The 12,673-nt window shown below is 34.6% G+C and overlaps 1 non-coding gene across 1 annotated transcript; it reads left to right on the plus strand.

The window, feature by feature from the left end:
• The first annotated feature begins 5,728 nt into the window (after positions 1 to 5,728).
• Positions 5,729 to 5,835, plus strand: LOC128293409 (small nucleolar RNA R71). Its single transcript, XR_008283591.1, has one exon. It is a non-coding gene; the product is annotated as a small nucleolar RNA R71 (small nucleolar RNA).
• Positions 5,836 to 12,673: the final 6,838 nt, after the last annotated feature.

Below are 12,673 nucleotides of genomic sequence, written 5' to 3' on the forward strand. Positions count from 1 at the left end.
ACCCTAATCCGACAAAATCTTGTCACCCTATCTCTAGGCATGCAATCAACTCCGCTTAATTATGACAAATTTACTCTTAGACAGGGACTTTTGCTCCTCTGAATAAGCACATGAACTTGAATCAATATCCTGAAATACCGAAGCAAGAATTAAGGACACATAATTACGAACAAGATAAATATTTATCATACAATTCAGATAATAATAACAAGATTCGTCTTAGGTTTCATGCCCCTTAGGTATTTAGGGGATTTAGTTCATAATTATAAAGGAAAACATCTCAGAAGAGTAATGAATGCAAAACATAAAGAAAACCCAAAAAAACCTGAAGGGAAATTGAGGGGAGATCTTTAGTCTTGATGAATAATCCTGCTTCTGAGATGGATCAATTGACTTTCTTCGAGTAATTCCTTACTCCCTATATGCGCCTCCCCATTCTCCTCTTCTAGGGTGTTTTTATAGGCTTTGGAATGCCTAAAAGCCCTCAAAAGTGGCATTTTCTGAATTGGACTATACTTGGGCTCGATAGAGACACGCCCGTGTGCGATAGGTTCAGGCCGTGGTCAAGGCTGTTAAATAGGCATGGGCATGTGGTCTACCTGTGTAAGTCGTGCTTCGATTCTGCCATATTGACAGGCCGTGTGGTCTACCTGTGTGAGGAGGTCCAGGCCGTGTTGATTTCCTACGTTGGCCCATTTTCTTCATTTTTGGCCCGTTTCTCGCTCTTTTTACTCTCCTATGCTCACCTAAGTATAAAACATGAAATTAAAGGATTAGGAGCATCGAATTCGCCAAATCTAAGGAGAAATCATTCATAAAATATGCTAAGCATGGGATAAAAATATGTGTAAATTACGGTTTATCAAATACCCCCACACTTAAACATTTGCTTGTCCTCAAGCAAAATCAACTCACAATCAAAATAAATTCTTCTCAATTTATAATCCCTATCGATGATATCTCAAAATAATCCGTGAGTAATCATACATTGAGAGTTTAACTAAAAGAACATTAAAGTTTCAAACATTCCAAGTTGAGTATTTTAACATGAAAATATAGGTGTCCCCTAAGTGATTAGCTCTGATTCAAAATATCACAAAGTTTAACATCCTCACTAAAGATTCACTCAAGTCACTCGAGGTGTTTAAGGTCAACAATTGAAGCACTCATTAGTCAATATGAAACGTTATTACCATAGGCTTGCATGAAAATCAAATATCCACCACTATAAATTGAGATGATACATCAATCAAAAGGTCTTTAGAGGGTTGTAACGTGGTTTTGGTTAGGGGGTATGGTCACAACTGAAAGAGAAGGTTAGAATTGAGATTGAATTGAAAAATTACCTAACTAGAAAAATACTGAAACTAATAAATTACATTACTAGAATTGAGCTTTTCTTCATGGAATATGGAATTAGATACTTTAAGCTCAACAAACAAAGAATTACTACTAATATATATATATATATATATATATATATATATTAGAACAAGTTAAATATTTAGAACCTTGCTAAAAATAAAACATAGCTAAGCAATTTACTCAAATCAAATCTCGATAAAAAATAGGGACCAAATTAATTTAGGGGATTTCAACAATAATGGGTTATGGGTTAATATTGAGGGTAAATCAATGAATGGCTTGTTAGGCTCAAGGGGTTTGCCAAGGGTTAATTATGAATGTAGGCTTTTATGGGGTGAGTGGGTTAAACCTAAGTGCCTTTATCATCTTGACATATCAAATCAAATGGTATGGTCTTTACATACGTAATCAAGCAAATTCTAGAATAATGATCTAATATTGACGCACTCAAAGCAACAATAAGAGTGAGCATGAAAGAAATAATAGATGCTCTAAAGGCTCAACATCTTACAAAAGTTATGGCTTTCGTGATGTTTAAACTTGTGAATTGCAATTCAAGATAATACCTAAACTTTGGGGAAACAACCTAAAACATTTAATTCTAAAAAATCAACTTATCATGCTTAGTTTTCTAATGTCTTAAAGTTTAAACAATCAATGCATGAATGCCTATGTTTTAATCTAAGACATTAATAAAAATAATAAATTAATCAAAATTCATTCTTATAATGATATGAGAAGATCACATGAGAATAAGACAAAATTCATGCCTATGTTTTCTGATATAGATATTGATAACCCCCCACACTTAAGATGTACATTGTCCTTAATGTACAAAGATAGAAAAATATATGATCATAAGATAGGGAGAGAAGTGAAACTTCCTGAGTTATGAATGAATTCCTTGAATTGGAGTTATGGAGAGTGGAGGGGGATACTCCGGTGTGGTAGAGATTGGGTTCCACAAGTGCTGTGCCAAAATAATATTATATCTCATGGTAGCTATGGTCGTGATCGAGCAGGGCGTGGCAATCATGGAGAACCTTTTCTAGTGGAGTTTCAAGTTCCTAAGTAATAGTGAGCTTTGGAGCCCTTTATAATTGTGATAAAATCAGGAACTTTTTAGGAAATATAAAGAAGAATGATTACTCGTAATGAAATAGCCAAAATTATAGATTGTTAATAAAACCTAAAAATAAAATAGTGATAAAGAAAATAAAATAAAAAGTACTTTCAGACAAAAAATTAAGATAAAAGTGAAAAGAAATAATAGAAACAAATAATAAATAAAAAGTATTTAAATATCATTATTGCCGGATGGTTCGAGAGTGTAAGCTCAAGGTACATCGGCTTAATAATCGCAAAGAAGAGTTTCCATGGATTGGTTGATAGAAGCGCTCCGATTACGTCAGCCAGTTGGACTTGCTTAAGTGCAACCTAGTCAATGTAGCAACCCACACCTAAGGGTCGGGCCCGAAGTATCTGAAAGAGTTCTTTCTGGGGTCCCACGAAAAACTGAAGGAACAGGTGTCGGATCTCCGAAGTAGGACTCTAGGAGAATGATGCTCTTTTCCTTTTCTTTGAGGTGGGGACAGTGGTTTTCTTCCCACGTGAGCTTGAAATTGTATACCTGTAGTGAAAAGTCAAAGTTAAAACAATACTTCCCAAGAATAGCATGGAAAAGAATACAAGCATGCTAAACTAAATAGGATTATTTCATGAGGCTCACGTACTAGATGAAGAAAACAAAACTAAAAACAACTAAAGAAAATATATCAAGTTATTAAAATAGGACTACGAGAATAATTCTATGGGAATATCTAATGAATGAATACATATGGGTAAGCATAAAATCTATAGGAAAAAGAGAAATGGATGAATGTAGCAAAATGTGTTGATTAAAATGGCAAATTTCTTTAACAAAAAGCATGAGTATTTCTATTATTCTAACTATGCATATTCACTTAAAATAGTCTAATTGAGCAGAGAATTCATGGAATAAGAAAAAGAATAGAAGAAAATAGAGAGAAAAGAGTAAACAAATGCAAAAGGGAGGAGCTTGGGTTGTCGGAAATAGTGTTGTGGTCGGCGTACAGGCGTGGCAGGTAGGGCGTGTGAAGTTGCAGCGGCTAGGGTTAGGGATTTTTGGAGAAGGGGATGATGAATAGTAAGCGGTTTATATATATTTTTGGGGTATAAGGCCGTGGGGCACGCCCGTGTGCCCTAATTTTTGCCCGTGTGTTTCACAATTTTTAATTTTAGGCGCTTCTGACATTCGGCCCACGCCCGCGTTCCTTGGGTGTGTTGGTGCACATGGATGTATCCTTCTTCGTTCACTTCTCCCATGCCCATGTTAGTTTGATAGTGTCGACCACGGGTATTGGGCACAGACGTGTCACAGGCCCGTGCTAAATTCTCAATTTCGACCATGGTTTCAAAACACAGGTGTGTCACACGCCGTTGTTGTTTTGGCAGTTTCGTCCACGGCCCTATCACACTGCCGTGGCAAATTATCGCATCCCATGTTGAGGAAAAATTTTACCCTGTTTTCACACGGTCGTATCGCACAGCCGTGTCGCCATTATTGATGTGAGCACGGCTTAAGGCACGCCCGTGTGCCTGGCCGTGTGATCTTTAGAAATCCTGCGTCTCATGATTCGGTTAGTATGTTAACTAGTAAAAACTAAAATTGAAAGAAATCAATACTGTTAATGCTCGGGTTGCCTCCTGAGAAGCACTTATTTATAGTCTAAGCTCGACTTACCTCTCTGATGTGTGATCATGGTGGCTCGAGGAGTTTACACTTCTCATCCATACTGTCAATTTTATCAACGTAAGGTTTAAGACGAGTAATATTTACCTTGAACGTACCGAATTTGGGATGAATTATCTCGACTGTACCATATGGAAAAATGCTATGTACTGTAAGAATAATTTCTTTATTTGGTTCAGAAGTGGCAATGGGAGGATTTGCTGTATCTAGTAGTACTTTGTCTCCAACTTTAAGTTTATTTGGTAAGGTATTTAGCTCGTCCTGGCTTGGTTTTGGTTTATTATGTTTTCTAAGTCTATATGTCCGCCATTCATCTAACTCCTCTATTTGTAGCCTTCGTTCTTCATGGATAGGTCCTTTTTTGTTGCTTGAACATGGCTCACGTATGTTCTTCAAATTTATTTCCTGCAAAGTAGGTTGCACCATATTGTCAGTCTTAGTAGAACGATATGTACAAGCACCTTCAATTTTCGATTTGTTACTCAAATTACGAGCTTGAAGGGTGATTGCTTCGTCTCCCACATGAAGTGTGAGTTCACCTGTGCCAACGTCAATAATTGTTTTGGCAGTTCCACATGCGACGCTTCATCTAACTTCCTTTTATTTGCTAGAATCTGCGAAAGGGCTTTAATAAACAGTAAGTTAATATGTAATTTCTTTAAAAGTTTAAGGAATTTACCAAATTGTTCGTCTGAGCGGTCTTTCCTTGTCGCAGTAGAGTATGGCACACGAGGTTTGTATTCTATACTTATCGATTTCTACTCATTGTGGCATACTTCACCTTTATCTTTACTTACCACAGTTTCTTGCCTTGGTTCTGGTTCAGATGCAACTAACCCTTTCCCATCTTGAGTAGTTATTGCATTGAGTTGCTCCTTTGGGTTAGATTCAGTGTTACTTGGCAAGCTACCTTGTGGTCATTCAGAAATCAACTTGGCAAGCTGTCCAATCTGAGTTTCGAGCCCTTGGATCGACGCTTGTTGATTTTTAAGTACCGTCTCGATATTCTGAAAGCTAGTTTCTGACACTGAGATAAACTTCGTTAGCATGTCCTCAAGGTTCGACTTTTTCTCTTATTGGTAAGGCAGTTATTGGAAGCCCTGAGGTGGTCTCTGATTTCCTTGGCCTCCTCATGAGAAATTTGGGTGATTCCTCCAATCTGCATTGTAAGTATTGTTATAAGAATTATTTTGAGATCAAGGATTATTATCCATGTAGTTTAATTGCTCGTTCTCCATGCTGTGGCCATAGGGTGGATATTCTATATTGCTCGATCCACCTCCACTTGCTTTACATTGCATTACTGGGTGAACCTGTGAAGAACCAAGTAAACCATCAAATTTTCTATTCAAAAGTTCTACCTAATTTGTGAGCATGGTGACCGAATCGACATTAAAAACGCTAGCTACTTTTTTTGGTTTTGTCCTCATGACTTGCCACTGATAATTATTCAGTGACATCTCTTTTATAAATTCATAGGCATCTTCAGGTGTCTTATTATTGATAGTCCCACTAGTAGCTGTGTCAACCATTTGTCTACTCGAGGGATTCAGGCCATTGTGAAACGTTTGATCCTATAGCCAGAGTGGTAACCCATGGTGAGGCCATCTTCTCAAGAGGTCCTTGTATCTCTCCCATGCATCATAGAGTGTTTCTAAATCCATTTGCACAAAAGAAGAGATATCATTACGTAATTTAGCCGTTTTAGCTGGCAAAAAATATTTTAATAAAAACTTTTCAGTCATTTGTTCCCAAGTAGTGATTGACCCTCGTAGTAATGAATTCAACCACTGTTTAGCTTTGTTTCTCAATAAAAAAGGGAATAACCGAAGGCGGATGGCATCATCAGAAACGCTATTAATTTTAAATGTGTCGCAGAATTTCAAAAAGTTTGCCAAGTGAGCGTTGGGATCCTCATCCTGCAAACCATCAATCTGAACAAATTGCTGTATCATTTGAATCGTGTTAGGTTTCAGTTCAAAATTATTAGCAGAAATAGCAGGTCTAACTATACTTGACTCAGTTCCTATTAAATTTGGCTTAGCATAATCATACATATTGCGTGGAGCATGATTTTGATTTATTTGATCAGCGGCAATAGCAGGGGGTAGCAGATTTTCCTGATTTTCAGCCATATCCTCGGTTGTGGTTTGAATATCATCCTCTTGCTCTTCCTTAGTGTATCTTAAGCTTCACCTTATTTCTCTTCGGTTTCTGCGAGCTGTGATATCGATCTCATCGTCAAAAAGTAATGGTCCTGACAGGTTTCTTCTAGTCATAAACTATAAGAACTTGCCAGAAGAAGAAAAAAGAGAATTTAGTAAAAATAAAAATCAAAACAAAATTTAAATTGCAATAAAAGTAAATGGCTAAAGTAATAAAAATCGAGTGTTCCTAATATCTTAGCTCCTCGACAACGGCACCAAAAACTTGGTCGTGATTATTTGTGATAAGTTTTATAAATTTATAATTGATCATACTTGAAACTAACTATTATCACGATGAAGGCAAGTATACCTATCGAATATGAGTATAGCTTTAGCAAGACCAGATTGTCGAACCCAAAGGAACTAAAAGTACTAGTATTGACTGTCTTTCTATTATCTAGCCTAAAAATAAAAAAGGTTGTTTATCTAAACCAATTAACTAAACTAAGAAATCACAGAAAGGAAATTGGGGAAAATACTTTTTGGAAAATTCGATTGATTAAGACAATACCCAAGGAAAAATCCACCTAGACTTCACTTGTTATTTGACTCTGAATCAGACGATTTAGTCATTCAACTTGTTCCGTAGAAATCCCTAAGTTATATTATTATCTCTCTTGAGACTAATAACATCTAAACCTAGGCTGAATAATTGAAATCTCTTTCTAATTAACACCCTAGGGTTGCATTAACTCGATCTATGGATCCCCTTATAAAGTTTCACCCTAATCCGGTAAAATCTTGTCACCCTATCTCTATGTGTGTAATCAAATCCGCTTAATTATGACAAATTTACTCTTAGACAGTGACTTTTTCTCCTTTGAATAAGCGCATTAACTTGAATCAATATCCTGAAACACCAAAGCAAGAATTAAGGACACATAATTAAGAACAAGTTAAATATTTATCATACAATTCAGATAATAATAACAAGATTCATCTTAGGCTTCATTCCCTTTAGGTATTTAGGGGATTTAGCTTATAATTATAAAGGAAAACATCTCAGAAGAGTAATGAATGCAAAACATAAAGAAAACCCAAAAACTCCTGAAAGGAAATTAAGGGGAGACCTTCAGTCTTGATGAATAATCCTGCTTCTGAGATGGATCAATCAGATTTCTTCGAGTAATTCCTTACTCCCTATCTGTGCCTCCCTATTCTCCTCTTCTAGGGTGTTTTTATAGGCTTTGGAATGCCTAAAAGCCCTCAAAAGTGGCATTTTCTGAATTAGACTATACTTGGGCTTGACAAGGACACGCCCATGTGCGATAGGTTCAGGCCGTGGTCAAGGCTGTTAAATAGGCACAGGTGTGTGGTCTACCCGTGTAAGTCGTACTTCAATTCTGCCATATTAACACGGCTGTGTGGTCTACTCGTGTGAGGAGGTCCAGGCCGTGTTGATTTCCTATATTAGCCCATTTTTTCCGTTTTTGGCCCGTTTCTCGCTCTTTTTACTCTCCTATGCTTACCTAAGTATAAAACATAAAATTAAGGGATTAGGAGCATCGAATTCACCAAATGTAAGGAGAAATCATTCATAAAATGTGCTAAGCATTGGCCAATCTGTGCAGGTGGGCCCACACGAGTATATTGGCCTAAAATTTTGAAACTTTCCTTAGGGTTGCACGGGTCAATCCAATCAACTGTAGGCCTACCGTAGGGTCGGTAAGGGCTAACCAAACCCTAATTCATGTGATCTGATATTGTAATAGTTTGATCTGAGTAGGACACTGTTAATTATATTTGACTGTTCTATTTGAGTGTATATATATGTTATCTATATACGAGCATGTTACGCATGTTAATTCTATTAATTCTGTATTCTGTATTTGTGTTTGGGGTGGGATTTCCATATATGGAGGAAGTGATTTGTACAACGACATTTCGCCTATATTCTGGCAGCTTGATTGCATATTAATCTATCATGTGTCGCATCGACACTATATGGTGTGCTGGGATGGGTGAGTGTTTTTAACCCCACATGGTGTGATGCAATGGTCGAAGATGGTGTGTAAAGGATCGGGGTAGGATTCTGTATATCTATTTTGCTTAACTGACTATGATAACCGTATCTCTTATGGACTTTGGTCTAAATTTGTATCTGACTATTTATGAAATTCTAAGTATGTCGCATGACTATTTTTGTTAGGTTACACACCGAGTTTACAAAAACTCACATTTGTTTGTCAGTTTTGTTTAGGTAATCCACAGACTTAGGCGGGTCAATGCGACAGAAGCTCAGTGGTGACCATTCGACGGGAAACTATTTTCATTTATTATTATTTCATGGTTTTTACTTAAATTTCTAGTTTTCGTGAGAGTTTTGAAATTTTTGGACTCTTCGGACTTTTTGGACTATTGAGTTTAAATTTTTGGTTTGGTTGTGTTATGATTTCTAAACTGTAACAATTTGACAAAATATCAAATTTACGTAAACAAATGTCATTTTTCAAAACACAAGCGTGGTTTCGATTTAAACGGTTTTTTCAAACTTTCGCTGTGAAATGATTTGGATAGCCTTAAAGGATAACATTTACTGATTTCAGTAACAAATATATAAGTGAATAAGTTTTTCAAAGCTTGGACGTTTTATTAAAGTATCATCGATTTCAAAACCCTTTTCCGTAACACTCCCAAACTCGGCCATAACGCCTAGGCTGGGTTTGGGGCATTACATTATGGGTATGGACTGGCTTGTAGAGAATTGAGTCAGCTTGGACTAGGCTACTAAAAGGGTGACTTTGATATTTTAGGATGATTTGAAGGTTGTTATGATCAGTGAGCGTCGAGATTACCTCTCAATGTGATCACCACTCTAGTAGCCGAAAAATTAGTTTGGAAAGGATATGAGGCATATCTAGCATTTGTGCATGATTTGACTTCTGTGGTTTCTTCTTTTGGGGATATTTAGATAGTTAAAGAGCTTCCAGATGTCTTTCCTGATAAGTTGCTAGGGTTGCCTCCGGATAGGAAGGTCGAGTTTGGTATCAATATTCTACAGGGTACAGCTTCAGTGTCTATCATTCCATACCACATGATGAGTGTAGGCACTCAATTTTGCCCGGCCCATTTCAGTATTTAAAATAATAAACCCAAAAAAAACACGAAGTCCAAGTTCAGTCCAGAATTACAAATATAATTTGGCCCGATCGGAATGGCCCATTACTTGAAAAGATTTAAGGTCCATCTACAAGCTTGACTCATATGGAAATATAATCTTCAATGATATGTAATCTTAGATATGATACAATCTTAAATATGATTGCAATCTTAGATATGATACAATCTTAGATATGATTGCAATCTTAGATATGATTGCAATCTTAGATATGATATACAATCTTAGAAGATATGATTTTGTAATCTTAGAGATTTAATTTGTAGATATCCTTTAATCTTAACCGTTGATGTAATTGATCTGTACCGTTGGATTTGGGAGGCTCAACTATAAATAGAGGCCTCTCCCTTCATTGTAAATGACTTGAGTTTTGGGGAGCAATAAGAATTCTTGAAGAGCATTCACTCAAATTTCTCTCCCTCTTGCGTTCTTACTCTCTGTGGTTTGTTCTTATTTTATTCTTCGTCTATCTTAGTTTTTCAACTCTTTTATTTTAATTTCTTCATTTTTCAAATATGTATATTTTTTCTATCTTCTATACATTTGATTATGTATTTTATATATCATAATATTTAACCTTTTTATATAGTTTATTTTCAAATATATATTTTCTATGCATGTATATATATTATATAATCATTTCATTATAAATATAAATTATTTTACATATTTGATATTTTATACATTATTTTTCTAAACCAATATATTTTATATTTTTATATAATTATTATTCTTATAAATATATTTTTTATTATATATTATATTTTAAATTTATTATTAAATATCACATTTTTTTATATGCTCATTCTATTTATCAATTGTTTATATTATACATATATTTTTAAAACTTATGTTTTTTATTATTATACAATATTTGTTTTTACTTTAGCATTAATATATTATTGTTATGTTATGTATTTCATATGTTATGTAATATCTTAGACTTTTATAATTTACTTTCAAATGCATATTTTTATATATGTACATTGATATATTGTATTATATGCATCATTTTATTTATTAATCCATTCATGTGTACATTAAATTATTGGATTTTATATTTTATGTAGATTCTATTTATCCATTTGCTATGCATGTCATCTATTTTACTCATACATATTTTACACATTAATATTTACCATATTTTTATATTATTTAATGTTTTATTTATGATATATTGTATATAATTAGTGCATTTATTATGTTTTCTTTTGGTATATTCCTATTTGCTTAGCATGATTATTTTTATTGTTCTATTTTACCTCTATATAGTGATTGCATTTATATAAAGTGTTATAATACTTTATAATATACGCTATTTGAATATCTATGTTTCAGTAATATAAAATTGTCACTCTAAAAGGTCATTTAAAACAATATTTAAAAGTTTTATAAAAATAAAAAGGTAATGCTTAGTATTTGAAAGCTTCGAGAAAAGTAGTGCCCTAACTTATTGGGTTACAACTTTTCTCGTTGAGTTCGAATAGTCAAGTACCCTTCTAAGTTTTAAGATTTTCAAAATACGAGCAACTGTCTTGGAATTTCAAAGCGTTGTGTCCTAACTTATTGGATGTGGCGATTTGTCGTTTCGAGATAGGGATTTCCAAAAGGTTAACTTAGTGTCAATGTTTTGATACGAGTGAACCCAAATTTTCAAAATCAAAGTATTTTAAAGAGGATTATATCTTAAAATTTTTTAAATTTCCGACATTAAAGACATTTGATAATCAATTAGGTACCAATTTTTGGGCGTTACGAGGGTGCTAATCCTTCCTCGTACGTAACCGACTCCCGAACCCATTCTTTTATTTCGTGGACCAAAACTAATGATTTTAAAACAAAATGTTTTAAAGGTGATCCAATCACACCTAAAAAGATTGGTGGCGACTCCCGTTTTCGTTTTTTAAAATCGATTCCCATTTTCCAAAACTTGATTTGAAAATGGTTTCGACAATGAGCATCTTAGAGTAGTTCTGTAGATACTCCGAGATAAAAAAACTTTACACTAAGTTGAGAAAATGTGAGTTTTGGTTAAGAAATGTTACTTTTCTTGGTCATGTGGTGTCCGGTAAGGGGATCCGAGTCAACCCTGGTTTTATGGGTTATTATTAGTGATTTGTTGAGGGGTTCTTACTTATCACAACTCCTCTAACTAAGTTGTTGTGTAAGAACATACCATTTGTTTGGATTAATGAGCAACAATTGAGCTTTGAGAAGCTCAAATCTGTTTTGACTCAGGCTCCCGTTCTAATACAGCCTGAATTTGGCAAAAAGTTTATGTTTTATAGTGATGCATCACATGTTGGGCTAGGTTGTGTTCTGATGCAAGATGATATGGTAGTGGCTTATGCATCCTGACAACTTAAGTTACATGAAGACAACTATCTCATGCACAATCTTGATTTGGTTGCGGTTGTCGTTGCCTTAAAATTTTGGAGGCATTATCTGTGTGGTGAGAGGTATATTTTTTACAATAATCACAAGAGCCTCAAGTATCTTTTTACACAGAAGGAGTTGAACCTTAGGCAATGTAGATGGATTGAGTTGCTTAAGGACTATGATTGCACTATTAAATATCTTCTCGATAAGGCCGATGTTGTGGCTGATGCTCTTAGTCGTAGAGCAATGTTTGATTTGAGGGTGATGTTTACTCGCCTAAGTCTGTTCGATGATAGAAGTCTGTTAATCGAGTTACAAGTTAAGCCGGCTTAGATTGATTAGATTCGAGTTAAATAGTTGGGGGACGATTCTTTGATTCAGTGGTTTTGTCAGGTTGAGGAATGTAGTACTCTTTATTTTGGGTTGAATAGTGATGGCGTTCAATGTCACATCCCAACATATAGGGAGTTAGATTAATCAGGTTACAAAATTATGGGCTTGAAACGAATATTAAAATTAGGATAAAAAATAATTAATTAAATTATTAAGATAACATAATCAGGTTTGATTAGAGCAAAACTTGATTATGAGGTTTAATTTGGGAATAGTGAGTTTTAATTAAGTTAGGACCTAATTGGAAAAAAGGTAAAATAAAACATTAATAGTGAGTCCTGACTATGTGTATTAATAATTATATATGGACTAAAATAGAGGAATATTAAAAAAATATAATAGTTAAATAAATTGGAAAAAAATTGAGTAATTATATAAATTAATAGAGAATAGGTAAGTTGAGACCCAATAGATATGTACAATTAATTGACTAAAATA

Source organism: Gossypium arboreum, chromosome 5 (assembly GCF_025698485.1).
Source record: "Gossypium arboreum isolate Shixiya-1 chromosome 5, ASM2569848v2, whole genome shotgun sequence".
NCBI classification, from domain to species: Eukaryota; Viridiplantae; Streptophyta; class Magnoliopsida; order Malvales; family Malvaceae; genus Gossypium; species Gossypium arboreum.